This window comes from Melospiza georgiana, chromosome Z (assembly GCF_028018845.1).
Source record: "Melospiza georgiana isolate bMelGeo1 chromosome Z, bMelGeo1.pri, whole genome shotgun sequence".
NCBI classification, from domain to species: domain Eukaryota; kingdom Metazoa; phylum Chordata; class Aves; order Passeriformes; family Passerellidae; genus Melospiza; species Melospiza georgiana.
The window spans coordinates 25,050,648-25,069,206 of record NC_080465.1 but is presented as its reverse complement, the minus strand read 5'-3'; the positions used below and the strand labels follow the sequence as shown (position 1 = coordinate 25,069,206).

The window sequence follows — 18,559 nt, the reverse complement described above, 5'->3', positions numbered from 1 at the left end:
ATCTCTAGTCTGCTTTCTGCTGATCTCCCTGGAAATAAACATAAATATACATACCTTTTTTGTCATAGTAGGAGAGGAAAAGAAATTTTATGATATCGAACTTCAGAGAGCACTGCACATGCAACTGACAATAAACAACTCAATGACAAACATTCATTTCCCTGAATCTGCTTTTCTGTCATTGTTCCAGTTTTGGTCTTCTTTTTCTGACCAAATTATCTAAAAACTCATTGGGAATTCAAAGGTTCAGTGAGACCTTGACTAAAGGTCATATTAAAACATATTAAAGAATAATTAACATATTGAAAAAATACTGAAGAAAATATACACGATAAGTGAGTACCAGGTAAGTTTCTTCTTAAATTCTTAGCTTCTCAAAGTCCACATAGATTCACCTCCACATTTTTTTTTATTAGACAAAGCATCAATGTAATTAAAATGTAACAGTATCCTTTCAGCATAATAAGACTCTTGCTATTAAAGAAAAGAGATCTTTTACAAGCATAAAAGATTATTCTGATGCCTTCTAAAAGGCAGATTTTATTCTCGGTTTGCCCTTTTGTTTTGCACATATTTCCAAACAACACCCTACTGATATTGCATTTATGCAGAGTGCGTTCTATTCACTTATTCAAGTGAGCTTCAGTGGTGCTGATAATCAAGGTACAGTTAAATTTTTAAAATCACAAAACCAGTAAAAGCAAATGCTAGTTATGCAATACATACCACAAGTTTCAATAAAAGCAAAAGCACTGGCACGATTCAAAAGCAATAACCAGAAAATGCAATAGTACATTCTAGAGCACAAGCACAACTGAGGTCTGTGCCTGTCATCCCAACCCCCATTTATTCATCTAACTTCATGTCTTTGGGCAAAAAATAGTGATATGCAGCTGCCACCCACTTTTCTAAACACAGATTATTCTGTATACATTTCTAAAAATCACACCAAAGCCTGACGTCTTCAAAATAAATCTCAAGATTCAAGTTACAGTTTTGCACACTTACAGTGCAGACAAAGCAGCCAATTGTTCAGCTACAATTTACTCAAAACAGGTACCAGTGTTTTTCATTATTTCTTCACATTTAAGCTGTATAGCAAAAGAAAACACACTGTATGTATAAACAATGTACCAACAACAACAACAAAGAAAACAGCTTCCCAGTAGGTCCTAGTAGACAACACTGAGGCCCTTACTGAGGCATTGCTCTTCTTGGGGACTACAACTGTATGTCTCCAAATGAACCAAGGCTATTACAGAAATCATGAAAACTAGTCATAGAAAGATATCCTGATGTAGATGTACACATAAGAACACTTACAATTAATCTCTACATAGGCAAATGACTCAAGAGTTAGTTTAGGAAACTTCAATCTGCTAAGCAATTCAAACAGCTTCATTGTTAGTTATGATATCATGAAATTGATCAGTCAACAGTGACTACACCATGTAAACCTCTCCCATTTGGAGCCTAGATTACACCATTTTACAAGTTAAATTCTTTTCCACTGCCACTAAATTATTCCCTATTGTGACACCTCATTTACTAGAAGAATCTCTAAATAAACTTTTAATTTACTCTGCCTAACAAAATATCTAAAAAATTAATTTCTTACCTGCAACTCAAGCTTCATGGCTGTTCCGAGAGCTCTATTACAAGGACAGTAGCAAATGGTTGCCTTGAGCAGTTGGCAATGCCCTGAATTTTGTCATCAAGTAATGAGTCTGCCACAAAAATAATGACCACATGGCAGCAGCCTGCTGGATATAAACCCCTTTGCTGCTTAAAAAACTAGCTTTCAGATCAGTATTGAAACAAAAACAAAACAAACCCCGAAATACTATCTGAAATGAGTAGAAAGAAAAAAGAGCATCAGTGCTGGTCTCACTAACAGGATGCAAATTAGCACGAGGTTGTTTTACATTTGAGCAAGTGTAAAGATAAAGAATATGAAACAGGGAACACTTAGCTCTTCACACAGGTTTTCCATTTACATGGTGAAGCATTTAGCACTTGTGAGCTGACTTTCTCAAGAGACACTAATACTAAAAAGCAGCAAAATAAATGTTTTGGGAATAGCCTCCCCGCTCTCCAGCCCTGCTTATCCTTTGTTCCCATAAGGCTTCAGTTCTTGGTTAACATCTCTCTGTCTGAAAATAATTGCCTGCCTCCTAAAGGCATCTTGGACAGTGTCACTCCTTAATCAGCAGGAGGACAGCTGAGTGATGTGAGGCATTTCCATCTTCTCCCTGGAGCAATCGCACCATCCCTACACGGCACTACTGCAACATCAAGAACTAAAATGACTTTAGATGCGGTAGTGCCCCATAATGAGAGCCATATGCCAATAAGGCTCCCCTCTAAAAACCCAATTCTATTACCAGCTGCCTATTAGGACTTAGCTTATTGATACAACTATGCCAAGGATCAATCAGTGCAGCCTGAATACAAACCTTAGGGAAAATTCATCTGTAGAAATGAATTTCCAGCATATTTAGTATACGTAGATGCAAAAACACAAGCAATAATCAACTGCATTATCTTTAAATTTTTATCATAGTGTGAATATGGTAATCAGCATCAGTAGGTTTGCAAGTTCTAATGCTCTGGCACAGGAAGGGTATCAGTAAAATTCCACTAGATTTACAAAATGCAATGAATTTACTTCTCTGCACAAATACCTTAGAAAATAAAACTAGTTACCTTTTTCTCAGCAAATTGGAGGCCAGGAGAAGAAAAACGTGATCATGGGATTTGCTGATATACTTTCAGTGGGTATACCAAGAAGGTAATGTGTGAATCAGAATAATACGTATTTCACCTTTCACCAGATCAGTAACACACACTATAGTTTCACTCCACAATGAAACATCAGCATCTAGAAATTGCATGGAAGCATTTTTTCAGAGCAAGTCATCTTCTCTTTCCACATGACACATTCACTTGAAAATCTAGACATTACCTTTTCTGTAAGAAAATGTAAATCCCACACATCTTTCTTTTTATACAGCTCTCTATCCTTCCCAACTCCACGCCCTTCCTAACTCTTGATGTCTGTGCCATACAGCTCAAACACGTGGCTGATGCTTATATCCCCCGCCCCATACCTTTTTAACTTTGCTGTATATTCCATAAACTAACAGCTACTGCGACCTTTCCCTCCTCCAAGCATTTGGGATTCCCTTCCACAGAAAGACTTACCTGGAAAGCATTTTCAGATATAACATCAAAGGCAAAGTTGAGTGACTCAAAGGAGCGGGACCACTCAAATTATCTTCAAAATTCTGCTTCTCCTCCTTCCATAAGGCTCACTTTCTTCTTCTTTCAAACTACTTCATGTGGCAATGACCATGCTTCCCACTGGCATTTAGGTACCACAAACTCTTAACACATCTGCCTGTTTGGGGCCCTGGAATGCCACCAGAATATGACAGCACTGGTAGCACCATAAAGCCACCAATACGACATGAGCCTAAACTCTTCAGATTTTTGCTGAAAATGGAACTCATTAATTGTGAAAGCAACAAACATCATCCTTTCACAATTTCCAAGTCCCTCTTTTCCACATAAAGGGAACTACCTAATTTGGCTTTATCAGGCACAGTGTGACTGCTGGAAGAGAGCTTCCGAAGCCTTTATAACTACTTCCCCAACCTCTCATATATTTCTTCTTATATTTCTTCTCTGCTTCCTGAATGTTATTTAAAGCTCACATTTTCATCAGCTACAAAAGATTAAACTACCCTTGCTTTAAGTCACATCACAGTAATACAGGAATACTTTCAACCTTTTCACACAAACTCTGAAAAACAAATACAATTAGGAATTAAAATTAAATCACAGTTCTGAAAATGGAGAAAGAACCTCTCAAACTGTACTTTGGGAGATACAAAAGTAAGCAGCGCTTTATATCCTGAAAATGATCAAGGCATCCTGAGAAACTTGAAGAAACATGAAAATGGAGAAAGAACCTCTCAAACTGTACTTTGGGAGATACAAAAGTAAGCAGCGCTTTATATCCTGAAAATGATCAAGGCATCCTGAGAAACTTGAAGAAACATGGCAGCAATGTAAGCAGATAAAGAAACCTTGAGTTCAAGAAAGTTTTGCCAGATTGTCATGGCCAGTAAGCAGGCTGGAGCCTCAGTGAGGCTCCCACAGCAACAGTCATCACCGCTGCCACTTAATGCTGTGAATTAAGGCATTCAATTCCAGAGTAAAACTCCTGTATTTCACCAAACAGAGAGGCTGGACAGGAAATGGGAAGTGCTAATAAAAAGCTCAGGTTTTTAAGTGTTTCCTGTTCTCACTAGAAACACTTTCTTCATTAATCAATGTATGCCTCTGTGATGCATGTCTACATGACTGCCCATTACAAAACAAACAGCAAACCTCACTAAAACGTTTTCAACTCTGCAGATGGCCACAAGAAGCACTAAGCTTCATTACTGATCCTCCTTGCTATCACAGTTTCTCCCCCTTCAGCAGTTTCAGAGCTAGGCTGTTTCACATGCCTCTCAGAGACCTCAGGCTTTAAAACCAGATCACACTGTCCTCCTGCCAAAGAGCTGAGCAGTGAGTTACAGCCAAAGTCCAGACACATGCCACAATCACCACAGCAAACACTCAGCTGTTTTGGTGAACTCCTGATTTCCACCTGCCACAAAGTTCAACACCAAAACAAGCACAAGTACTTTACTCCTATGGGTAACTTGCTAGCTAACAGCTGGGCCACGACAGAGCCTCTGATGACTTTTTCATCTTGCTGTGCATGAACAGTTAACAGCTTTCACCTTCCCATTCCCTGCCTCTGCCACAAACACAGGCACTCAAAGTACTAATACAAATACAAGGTTTTGAACAATCGCTACACAGACTGATCTGTGTACAGATTTGTGATACAAATCACAGCAGAGCCCCAGAAAACACCATCATCACACTGCTAGTGCTGTCCTGGATACTGCACGCCTTCCCTCTTATTCCAAACACTCAACCCTTTGGCACAAATACCACTACTGGTTCGGCATGAGTCTGGAAAATCTGTGCCAATGTGCAAAGAGAACAAACAGCTATGTGTGTAATTTGATGTACATGACAGTATTAGGAATTTAAGGCAACTGAAAAACAAGCTTTATATACAATACATCTTTGTCCTAGGTACTAGAAACACCTACATATGTAACCTGATTTATATAACAACATACACTTATCAGTCACTAAAAACACACTACACCAACTCTATCTTTGCAGTTTTAATTTAAAATTCACATTAAAACAATTACTGAGAAGCCTGATATTAAAATTTAGACTAAAGTGATTTTAATTTTAATGAAGCCTGACTTCATATGGAATACATTTGTCTTCAAAAGCAAGGTATCATCTATGTTTTTATGAACTCCTTTGGAGTAAAGGAAATGAAACATAAGAATTTAAACTAAGCTGAATTTTAGCTACAACTTTTCTCTTTCAGCGAAAAGCAATAATCATCCGTTTTTATTACAGTTTTGTCCTTCACATTCCTCTACTCAGGATGATTCAGGAAACACTAAAGTTGCTTGTTCCAGTACACGCAGTACCCACCTGACATTGTTCTGGCTCACGACAGTACAAACAGTTCCATCAATGCATTTGAAAAAAAATGACTTGCCAAAACAAACAGTGGCTCAAAACTGTACTTTCCCTCTTTGAATGCTAAAATTGATATGCACCATTATTTTCAGTATCTCAGCAAATTAAATTTCATTTTCTCTTGCTTCCCACAAGAATCTTAATATATGCCACCTTCAGATAGTATGGCCTATAAAAATGCTTTTGGCTCTACTGTCAATATTTGATTAATTTTAACCCTAACCAAAGGGTTCGTCTATCTGAACACAGGGCACGCTCAGGGGTGGCAATGTATAAAGAAAAAAAATAATAGCAGGTTGCCTAAGTAACGAAATACAGAATCTCAGCTACATGTACAATTTTTGACTCTATCAAGTCTTACATCTCAGGGCTTTAACATCTTGAACTCATGCAACCACAAAGGATTTCAACACCTCAGGAAAGGTCTTAAAAGAGCCTGCTGAAGTCATTTGATCACATCTGAAGAAGTTTTGAAGTCACGGCAGCAATCCTGCAAGGACATCTAACCAAACATTTTTATGGTGTTACTGGCTGTAATGTAAGTACTACATTAAAAATCCACATTGCTCTTCCTAGTGAGATCATTGAAACATTTTTCAGAAGCCAAACATTTTTCATTTTCTCTGCAAAACCCGAACAAAGGCTACAGTATTATCTTCTAGATGCATATCTATTCCAGCTGAGCTTTATCCAGGCAGACATTTCAGGATCAGGGCAAAATGTTCAAAGACTACCCAAACATCATGGTCTGAACATTCAAGCTCAGAGCTGCCACAGCACCTCTCCAATCAGAAGCACATGTTCAGATCATCAGAGCCTGTTCTGCGTTTTATGTACCCATCTACAAACTCCAACACACACTTTCAGTATCCTTTAGACCACTTAATTCCCACCTCTAGACATCTCTATCTCCCTTTTAGGCAGTTTCAATTAATGTTATTTATCTGGATCTTGCTTGGTTTTATTCTCTATTATCCTCTACACAGGACATAAATCCTCAAAAAGTTTGCAAACAAGTTTTCAGGACCCTAAAACGGTGATTAGAATCTTAGCTGTAACTGGGAGAGAAGCTAGCTAACAAATAATGCTTTCTACTCTCAAGCATTATTCCAATCCATTCCTAGCACTAAAACTGCTATGGGAATGTCCTTCTGCCACATTGCAGAAGCTGAAAAAAACAGCACAACTTTCTTCTCCGGTGGTAATCACCAGAACAAAACCCCAGAGAGGGGGTTGTGACTGGTGTTTTACTGACAGCACTCTTCCCTCAGAAGACATGATCATGATCTTCCTGGATGTTACTATATTCACTTGCATGACATCTTGCATTCAGGCACTAAGGCAACTTGACCCAAAAGCTACTTTGGCTTTAAAATGCATCTGTTTAACTCTGCTTAAAACCAAAAATTGTCAAAACAATGCTTCATCCTCTGCCTACTTTAAAAAAAACCAAACACCCATACTGACCTTTCTAATTCGAGAAAATGGATGGAAATGCTGTAACTATGCTGCCATGTCCATTTGATATGTGGTCCGGATGTCACAAAGACCTGTTTTCTGCTTTTACTTAGATCCCTAGCAGACAACACATATCTCTTATTTCAAAGTGAGCAGAAATACTTATTCATATCAGAAGTCACTGTAAACCATTCCAAACACATGAGAATTAATAAAAAATTACACAGATTAGTAACAGGATCATTATCCTTTGCAGCCTAAATGAAAAAAGGGAGTTTGCAATACTTTATAATTTCTCCTCCAAGTATTTTTTCCCCTATCTCTTCTATAATGGAGACTATCCTTCTGGGATATCTTCCAGCATCATGAACTTTCCAGTCCTGTTTGCATAGTCACTATGAACTTTCCACAGTAACCAACTGGGTCATTCAGTACCAAAAACTCCCTCAAGGAACATCAGGGATCTGCATAAGTGGAGCATGAAGGGTGCTTTGCTTCATGGTCAAGGCAGAAGCAGTACTTGAGGCTCGTAGTAACCACAGTCTGCTCAGCCTTAGCAATTCAGATGGAACAATACATCTGCAGCACTAAAATTTCCTGTTTTGGCAACCCTAGGCAACTCTGTCCATTTAAACTATCAATCACCAACCACTAAGCTTAGTAGCATCAGTACACCTCTTCCTTCTGAAAGAAATGATGGCAAAATGCTGGAGTGATTCTGCATGCAGTCACGACAAAATATCTGTCATTTTCCCTCACCAAGATAGCAACGGCCTCACCTAGAGTCACCACTGACCAGTCCAAAGCAAAAAGACAGCCTAGTTGTCCAAAGTAAAGGCACAGAAGAAACAGAGTTTTATTTCATCCTTCTGCAAAGGTCCCATTGCATTAGTTCTGGTATTACAGCTCAACTTCTTCTAGCATAAACGTGAAATGCAAAAGTAATTCACTATTTCTTCACAAGCATGATCCAAGAGAAGTGGTGGGTGGCAAAGTTCTAGTGCTTTTTGGTAACAAAAACTCCCAGGAAGTGCAACATGGTGCACCTGAGAATTACAAGTAAGAACAGCTAACCCGGGCAGAGAACACTCCTTTTGCAATCCTGATACCTGGCCACCACTGCATGAAGAAAAATACTGTCAAGAACACAGAGATGGGGAAAGGAGGCAGAGATTTGAAGATGCAGCAAGCACAAATACGCCTTCCACATAGCTTGCAAGCCAAGAGAAAGCCTAAGTTTCTGCAGGAACAGTTTGCTCTCCCCTCCAGTGTAAGGTTTTTGCACATCAGCTACTATACTGCTCAAGAAACTACAGTTTAGGCTATCTCATGTTCCTCCGCTTTGAAAATAAGTCTTATTCAACAGAATATTAGCAGCTTGCTTCCTCAAATGTTAGAATCTGAAATGCAGGGAATTCTCAGAACTTTGGGCTTGTAAGACAAAGCTTAGAACTAAACATAGGATTTGATCTGAGACTTTGGAAAAGTCTTCTAAATTTAGGTGTTGGAAGTGAGAATGTGGATTTATAGTTTAAAGTAGAAATACATTAAACTAAGTAGAGGAAAGTTTAGAGTTTTAGGGTATAGTATTGTAGGTTTGTGTGTTATGATTAGTTAAGAAAGCTTACTCTGTAGCATGAGTCTTTATGATAAAATATTTAAAGATTAACTTAAAGTATAAATAGCTTTATTAGTAGTGTTTTATTAGTTAATAAATTTTGAAAAGATTTTTTAACTAGAAGTCTTGTTACTTTCTAAACCATGTGGTGAGGATGTGAGCTAAACTCACCTTTCCTGCTTATGTAAAAGATAAAAAAAATAGATCACACCATCTAAAACAATTTAGAAGTTTTGTCTCTAACTTATTTAAAATTCTTGCACAAATTCTCACAAACACTTCTATCAGTAACAAACCCCTTGCATAATAAACTTGAGTAGAATTTTGGTACAAAATACTCTAATGTGAACAAACAGCAACTAAGATGGTGGAGTGATGTTGGTGCAGCTACAATCAAAGTCAGATATTCATCTCCAGAACATCACTTATGCCCCAAATGCCATCTCAGAGTCTGTCAAATGGGAAAACGACAGCTCTGTTCCTTATAAATATCTCCACACTCAAAGGACTGTAAATAAGGGATATTGTTAAAATGAAAGATCAAGTTAAAGCTGTACATTTGTAACTTTAAAGACATCTCCCCCTCCCTTCTGTATCTTTAATCAAAGGTTTTAAACGTGTACAGGATGGCTGTTGCCATGGAAATATGCAGGCCATCATCTCTCTGTGGAAACCTCAAAGCTCCCTTCCCTGCCAGACGCCTTGTAATGACAGGGCCACATTAGCACCTTTGACTCTCAGAGGCCATTTACTGCATAGAAATTAGCACAGCTGACTCCATTTACCGTCCACAGACCCACAGACAAACAGTAACTACTCCTGCTCAAGTGACTTTCTGCTGCACTCGCCCATTCCCCCGGGACACGCTCCCAAATCCACTTCAGCATCATCCCTCCCTCACACTACAGCTAATTCATCTTCAAAGTATACTGCCTTCTCAGCAAACACTAATCAGAAACCAGATGTTGCACAGGCCATCAGATGCTCCACCTGATCAAGAGCATCATTTCATAATCTGCTGAGAAATTCCTTTTTCCAAAACAATTGACAGACAATAACTCTCCATCCTATTCCAGAAGATGGAAAGCAGAGCTATGACAAAAAACAGAGGCAGACATGCAGCAACAGGAACTGAACTCTCATAAAAGCCAACAATTAAATTAGAGAACACAAGACAGCGTCTGAATAATCCTCTGATGGTTGTCAGCGCTAAAGAGGGAAAAAGAAGTTCTTAAAAAATCTCAGTGGAATTCCTGGATATCAGCATGTACGATTTGATGCACAATTTATGCACATAGGCAGCCCATTTCAAGGCAACTGCAAAACAGATGCCTTTTTAAAATATTATTTTAAATTAATTCCAAAGAGGCATATTCAACCATCTAAAAATGCATTCTTATCAACATCTTAATACACACACGAGCCAATATACACATTTATACAGTCACATGTTTGTATGAAGTAGATTTGTGCCACATACCCTCTGACACTGGAATAATAAATCCCTTAGACACATAAAAGGTAAGATTTAACATACATTTAGAATAAATTTATCTACATATCTTAAGAAAGAAACTATTTCAGTAGTATTGACTCTCATTAAAAATAGCTAGTCAAGTACATTAAACAGTTAATATACTGCGAATGTATACCTATGGGTTGGTTCTTTTATTTTTTAATTCTTCAGAGAGAGGAAATTGTAGATAAAAGCTCTTAAGCCTATGGAAAGGTCTCACATATTCATCACACAATCCTTCACAACTGATTCCAGTACCAAAGAAATGAAACTACATTCTATGTCTCACTTACCTAGAAGATAATCAAGATGACCTTTCAAGGCAGTTTATCAGTATTACTGATGCTGAGTAAAACCTAAGTAAGATATAACTAAGCAGTAAATTTATTTCCATAGGGCCAAACATCTAAACATTTAGATTTTCAACAATCCCAACAATTTAATGAAGAAAAAGGCAGTCACTCTATCATCTAAATAAGACTAGATTTTAACAGGAAAGAAAACATTAATGACTACCACTGTGCAAAATACAGACACTTTTTAATGGCTTTGCAGAGTTTTTTGTAGCTTTGCTTTCTTGGCAGAGACACTAATTCCATCAAAGGCACTTATTTTCTTTACACCTACAGGTCTGATCAATCAATAATCTTCTGACAAATAGACACTTTGGGTGGGGTACATCTAGCCATACACAGATGGGGATCTGTGTGCGCATACATATTCACCTACAGCAAATCCTTAGTAATTATATTCAATTGCTGAGTGGAAAAAGGAATGCCTGAATTTCTTGCCTCTGGCCATTTTAGGGCACTTTTAGTGAAAAGAAACAACAGCTATATGGGAGAAAAAAAAGCTTTAAGCATAGCACTGGTTCAGCAGACTCCTAAAGTCTGCAGACAACTAAAGCTTGCTACTGGGGTTTTTGTTTTAGGGGGGGTTGTGTGCGTGTTTTTGGCCGGTTTGGATCGTTTTGTTGTTGTTGTCATGGGGGGGGTTTTGTTTGGTTTGGATTTTTGTTGTTGTTATTTTGAGAGGTCAAGAGAGCGTATTTGTGCAGGTCCCTGTACTAGAGGGCAACCTCAGCAGGCATATGCCCAGCCTCAGCTACGTTCCACCCACACAAACCTGCTAGCAAGACGAGGGCATGATTATTAACTTCTGTGCGCAGACCACTCTTCTCTTCTAAAATGCTTTGCAGAGAGTTCTTACAATACTCAAACTGAGTACAGATTTAGACACAGCAATACCCCATGGCCCACAGTGCAATGTCTGGCATGAATTACAGTCTACTGAGAACATCCAAGATGGGGCTCAGAAAGAAGGGCAATAAATATTTTATAAGATTAGGTCGAGAGAATATTGATTGTCCCAAAGCCTGTCATTGTATCAGCTGGTCCAATGATCCCTCCGTTCCACAAACTGTCTTCCTTACATCCTCAGACAAAGAAAAAGAGTCTCATCTGATTTTACTGAACAGTTAAGTGTTCTGCTTGCAACAACTGGGATTTTATTTCTTAAATGTGACTTAATAAATATCTTCTGAATAAATTCAAACATTACTAGATGAGGTGAAAGCACAGAGAAGAGTATATGTAAAATACTGCATTGACATGCATTCTTACAAGTTACTGTAATTCTAGCAAACAAACCAGTATTGTCCATGCCCATATGACAGTCCCAAACACCACACAGTATTGCCAGTTTAGTCTTTCCTACTGTCACAAGAAATGATCTACAAACCAGAAAGGTAAACTAATGAATGCATTTTATGGAGCTAAATTATGGAATTAAATGTGTCCTCACACAAACTTTGACCAGTCCATATCATGCTCAGCAAAACCAACAACAGCTCCTTCTGAAGTGTTCCAGAATGAGTTTAATTACAACAAACCTAACCAATGTCAAGCACAACTTCAATGACCTGATTTAAGACGTCAATTCAATGTGCATTTTGTTTTTTAAAAAGTCTATATTGCTCCATTCTCCCCAGAATATCTAAAATCTACACAGAGAGAGAATTCACATATAAATCCAAGAGCTTCCACATCTCTAGGCCTCTTCCCCACATCCTGCATTATTTTTCCACTAACACACAATTGTAACTCATTATCTCTTTCAGTGGAAATGAGAACAAAGACATTCTATAAAAACAAAAAGCCTTCACATTTCTATTCATCTCTTTGTATATTCAATGGCAAAGTTCATACAGTATCATTTGTTTATTAAAAAAAAGCACAACTGAGCATATACTTATAAATCAACGATTTGGGGCAAAAAGAATGCCTTCTTTATATTGAGAGAAGGAAAAAACCTCAGAAATACTGTTAAAGGCTGGCTGTGAAAACCACTCTTCAACAAAGCAAGAACTATAATCACGTTTCATGCATTCTTCCCCCTACTCCTTGGCTCTGCCATTTGCAATGTATGCAAATCTGTATGGACCTGGAGGTTTTACTGGGGCACAGGGAACTCCAGCCTCCCCATTGTCTCGCCTTGCTGCAGTTGTGTCAGACCTGCTTTAGGTTCCAGGCAACCTTTGGTCTCTCTGTTGTACACCAGCAAAGAGCTAACCAAGTCTGTAAAAGTTTCTCCTCGCCTCCCTGCTTTCCCAGTAGAACCAGCCATCTCCATAAACCCTCCCCTGCTTTGCATATTCGTTTCTGTCTCCCAGCTAAGTAATCAGATGCACGAACAACATCACAATTTCCCAGTCTGCTAACTCCATATATTCCCAAGTCACTTCCATACCAGTGCTTTGTCAATACATATCTGCTCAGCCTGCACAACCCTGCAGTGGAACACACAACCATACAAGAAACAGGGAACCTGCCTGTCCTTCCAATGAGGCCAACAGGTACTAATTTTGCAGCAGTGTTCAATCCTCTTTAGCCTGCTTCATATATAGGCTAATACTAATTTTTTAAGAGGATCAATGCAGAAAATGCCTAGTGGATTATGAGTTCACTGCTGTACATGAACAGAGACAAAAAGAAATAGGTGGAAGAGCAGAGAAAAATAAAAATGTGTCCACTATTTCTTGTACCAACAAACTTGGTTCTAAACTTCAAACATGATCTTCAAATAACTATGTGTAGTCTTTATAAAGGTTCCTAAGTTCCTTATCTGCTTACATCTACAGATTTTTATTATTATTTTCATCTGTTTACAGTTCTTTATTATTTTGGCACCTGTTTTGTCCCCTCACCCAGGCCACAAGAACTGGCTCCCCCAGTACAGAACAACATACTCTTGAAGTAAAGGCTGCTATTTAGTGCTTTAAAAGACTGATGTGTCAAAAGTCTCAGAGTTACAGTACTGAAAAAAACACTCATGACCCTTCATTCAATACAAGTCTTCTTTCCCTCCTCCATCCCATAATCAAAAAAGAGAAAGCACTACACCTAGTAAAAGTAAGCTCTGGTACATTTATTAATTTTGTTTTCAGAAGGACAGACATACCCAGAAGCTCTCTGCACCGCAACTTGGTGTTACAGGGAGCAGGAGGAAACACGGCAGCTCTTGGACACCCTTGGCTAGAAGAGGAGCTCAACATACTTGTTACTGCAGGCAGGCAGTATCCTCCCTCGTGGTGAATGAAAGCAGGCTAAAGTAGCACATCCAGAAGCTAAACAGGCCTTCGCGTTCCTGGAACTTTACAGGCAGATAAAAGAACATAAAAGCTGTTTGGCCAGAATACAATTAAATGTAAGACCTCATTAATCCCATTCTGGACAGCAAGATCTGTAACTTCCCAATCCAGGATGACAGCATACATTAGTCTGAAATAGGAGGTTCTACTTTTTCTCTTTGTAGCTGAAGAGCTATGGGAACAGAAAAAGTAATTCTTGGTTTCTTTCATCAGTCCATCCAAGAACAAGGACAAAACCTTCATATCAGAAGGAAAACAATTAAAACAGCTACCACATCTAGCCTGCACAGCTATATCAATACACAGGCAAGTTAACTGCAAATGGAAGCTTTGGCAGTGCCTTTTGGCATTCCCAAGTTCCTTCTGGTACTCAACCAGTTGTATGCTCCACTGAAAAGCAGCTCTTTAGGCACTTCAACTACCCAAGCTCAAGACATAAGTAAAGTTTAAGTGGGACTTTCTTCATTCTTTTCAATACACTTCTTTTACCTACCTACCTAAACACTCAGGCACAGGACTACCATGCAAAGCCAGATGAAGAAGGCCTTATAAAACATTGCTTTATCATCAGAGAAATTACTAGTTAGAAAAAAGGAGGCAGAAAACTTCAGAGAAAAAGCAACCAAACAAAAAGCCAAAAGCACTTCCAGCTCCTTGTATATTATGCAAGTTTCCAAATGAGCATACCTTTCTTCAGTTAATTAACATGGCATACAGCAACTGAGTATAGGGCACAACAGAGCACACTCCCCCACCAAACTGTTTAATATTACCACAATGGAAGTTTCCTATCTGCTTTACTTGTTTTTGTTGTCATCTTTAAATCTCAAACCTTATTCTCACATGCTACCCAGAATTTAAAACACTGTGAAAAATTGTCTCAGTCATGTCTACAAGTATTTGATTTTTAGTTTAGTAAGACTCATCATCAATCACCACCCACTCATGAATAATGCTCTTATGGTCATATACCTTCAGAAGCTACTTTTCAACTCATTCAAATCACAAAATATGAATTCAACGAGATCCAACACTTGGAAGCACTGGAGGCTTACAAGACATGTTAGTCAACTTTGGCAATTATTTCATTACCTCTGCATGGCAAAACCTGGGTTAAATAACTTCAGCTCTGAACATTCAGGAGAAATACTTTATATTCTTGTTATCTACAAAATGCCTGTTGCAACAACTAGCTTGAGATTCCCTTTTTCCTGGAGAAAACCAAAACTCAAACAAAACAATCAATCAGTGGAGTTCCAAGATAACATAACCATGATAGAAATGCTCCAAGATTTTATTTCTGTTGATTTAGACTCCCACTTAGAAAAGCCATCCTTAACAATCAGATTATGGCACAACCACCTAGCTACTTATCCAACACCTTTTGCAAACTAGGTGACATATGCAAGTATTACATCTAATGCTAGCAGCCCAGAACAATAATTGATTTCGACATGACTGAAAGAGACCTCTCACTTGCTTCCCTGCAAGAAAACAGCTAAGAGAATGTATTTTAAAACGAAAATATTCACTTGGCACACACCACCTAAGACAGGTGGGAGAGAGGACAAGAGTGAGCTGCAGAGCAAGCACAGTGCAGCTTTCAGCTCCATCCACCCCAGTGGCCTTCAGCAGATGACAGATCCTCTCGAGTTCTCTAGCTCCTCCCCAGCAAAAGGCTGCACGGAGCAGGGAACTCTGAGGCTCAGCTGCTCAGGAGGCAGGCCAGCATGGGATGTGCCAAGGCATCTAGAACATCTCTTCTTTTTGCAGGACCTCTTAATGGTATGAATCCACGCATTTTGGAAGAAAAGGTTATCAAGTGTTCAGTGTAATAGCTGTTTATGCAGGGACTGGGATGGTGGGGGGAGGAAAGAAGACTGAATCATAGTACCAGCAAAGAGATGGCAACACATCATATTAAATTAAGTCTGTGGGCACACCTGTACTTAAGAGTGTCCAGAAAAACCTATGAAACCTATGAATCAGTGTTAGAGTTTTGAAACAGAACCGTTCACATCAAACACTTAATTTGTTGTGGAAGTAGCTACAATGGCTTCTGTTCTTAAAAAAAAAAAAAAAAAAAAAAAACACGAGAGAAATTTAAAAACCAGCTATAGACCTATTTTGGTAGGTATGAATGCAAGCAGCTTTTGTCAGCAGACTCTGCAGCAATCCTGGACCATTGAAAAAGCTAGATAAAGTAATTGCTTCAGAGAAGGGGGGAGAGATGGTTAAATACTTCCTCTACAAGCCAAGAGATGATAGTAAAGACAGACTTCATCTGTCAATCCAGCTCCCCATTTACAAAGCCTCCCTTTTTTGTTTTCCCTCTAAGCATATAAACGCAGTAACACATTCTCATGCCACCCGTTTGCTTCCAGTGGAAAAAGTCACCTATAATTCATCTCTGCTACCAGAAAGAATGAGTGGCCATCCATCCATAGCCTGCTCGTCCCAGGCAGCACACGGTACAAACGCTCTTCCCTGCACAGCAGGGAACATGGTACGTACAGTATTTCACCCAACACGAGCCACTCGGTCCTCTCTTACAATGCCCCTTTCTAACTCCGTTTGTAAACGATACTCCCACTCCGGCTCGGCCTCCACATTCGCCATCCATGCAGCCAGCACAGCTTCCTTTAGGCGCACTTGCGTAACTGCCTGAGCTCGCACTCTTTCTAATAAAAGAAGTCATTAAACAGTTCTCTAACAAAACCTCCATACAGGTATCCAAAAGGGAGTATGAGATCAGTAGCTATTTCTGAGCCTGATGGGCACAAAGCACTCAACAGACATGTGCTAATTACTGCGAGAATTTCAATTTTCTTTAAAAAAAGAGGCGTTATTACTGCACTGATTTCCAGAGCTACTAGAAATACCTGGGTGCTATAAACTTAAAGGTGATTTTTCACATTTTTCAGCCGAAGTAACTCCCCGTAAGAGGTACGTGACAATAACGCCATGAAGGCAGGAACACGTTTCAGCATTAAACCAAAAAGCAGACTTGAAAAATCCCTTCCATCTACAGATCCATCAGGTTCCCTCCTACACCAGAGCAGGATCAAGCTCCTGTTCCCCTCCCTGCTAAAGGCAGTCACGTAATAGAAAGGAGCTGCAACAATGAAGTTACCACGGCTGCATTAATCCACTCAATCCCTCTCCCTTAAACGCCCATGATGCGTAGTTTTGTATACGCGGAAAATACCATGCAACAACCCACACCTCCGGGAAGCAGTGAGGACATCCCCTCAGAATTAGCTGAGGGGCAAATGGGGATAGAAAACTCTCTCTTCACCAGTACCTTGCAAACTCAGCACCTCTGTGGAAACCTGATTTAAACTCTCCTGACAGCTAAAAATTAAAGCAGCACATAACAGCTCTTCAGAACACATGCAGCCGGTTACCCCACAGCAAGCACCCAGTGCCGCGTACTGCTCTTCGCTCAACGAGGGACGGCGGCTCCCAGCAGACAGCGGCCTCCCCGAAACGCCCGGACACACTCCTGGCAACCTGAGCTGCTGGCCCTTGGAAACCGACCACTTCTCAGCCAGGCGAAGACGCCTCGCATCCGTCCTCACCACCCTCGGGCGCGCCCCCGGACCCCGTCTCCGCGGCAGGTGCGGCAAGCGCGGGCGGCGGGGGCCCGACCGCCACCCCGGGCACGCACCTGGCGGGGCCGCAGCCGGCGGTCGCTGCCGCCAGAGTCAGCGGGGCTCGGGGGCGGTGGGAGGAAAAGCAGACTTATAAACCTGGCAGCCCTCGCTCATTTGCTGCAGCTGGAGGCTCCTCCTCTCCTTCTCGGTCCGGCCGCGTCGCAGGCGGGGGCTGCCAGCGCCCGAGCCCCCCGCCCGAGCCCAGCGGCGGCCCGGGCCCTGTCAGGCGGCAGGACGGACTGCGTTCCTTAGGAGCAGCCGCGCCACTCCCCCCCGCCCCCCACGCCCGGGTCCCCCAGCCCCGCACCCACCTCGGCGGGAGAAGGCGCGGCGGGCACGGACGGTCGCTGCACCAGTGCCGACCGCTCCCTCGCCGCCGCCTCCTGCTCTCTCCGCCCGCCCCCTGCCGCCGTCTCCTCCTCCCCGGCCGGCGCACAGCCCGCCCCGCCGGGCGCTCCTACCTGCGGGGGGCTGCAGCGCTCCCCTCGCACGGCGCCTGCCTGCCTCGGCGCCTTCCCCGCGGCTGGGGCTGGGCCGGCGCAGCCCCCTCCTCCCCTCGCCGGCGGGGGCAGGGCGGCGGCGGCGGGAGGGGCAGGAGGAGGAGGAGGAGGAGTTGGTGCCCGTGTGTAACAAGTTTGGGTTGCCCCGCAGTATGGCGGCCGAGCGGTGCTGGGGGCGGGCCCGGCCCTCGCTCCCGGGGCTCGGGCAGGGGCCTGAGCCGCCCTCTCCTTGGTGCTGCTCGTGCCTTTCCCCCGCGCCCGGCGCGGCCCCGTTAACGGCAGCGGCCCCGCGGCGCGGCCGGAGCGGCAACGGCACCGGGTGACATTAGCCCGGCCGGGGCTCCTCCCGCGCCACCTGGGGCTGCGCGGCTTAGCAAGGCACCGAGGCGCCTCTGCCGAAAGCAGGTGCGGTGTCCCGCAGTTCAGCCGGGCCGAGCGAGAGCCGCCGCAGCTCCTCGCACCCAGTGCCACTTGTCGCATTCCACTGCTCCTCCTCCGCCTTTTCGTCGCGGGCAGGATGGATCCGCTCGC

General features: G+C 41.6%; 1 protein-coding gene across 11 annotated transcripts in view; it reads right to left on the bottom strand.

Moving 5' to 3' along the window:
• SEMA4D (semaphorin 4D) overlaps positions 1-18,049 on the bottom strand; it is a 99,155-nt gene extending 81,106 nt beyond the window's left edge. For 7 of the 11 annotated variants that reach the window (XR_009115875.1, XM_058043148.1, XM_058043150.1 and 4 more), the window contains exon 1: positions 17,840-17,897. The gene's annotated coding sequence lies outside the window, so the exon portion shown is untranslated. Of the gene's footprint in view, positions 1-17,542; positions 17,597-17,839; positions 17,915-17,989 lie in introns of those variants that run through there. The other 4 variants (XM_058043141.1, XM_058043145.1, XM_058043144.1 and 1 more) reach the window with 3 other exon arrangements.
• Positions 18,050-18,559: the final 510 nt, after the last annotated feature.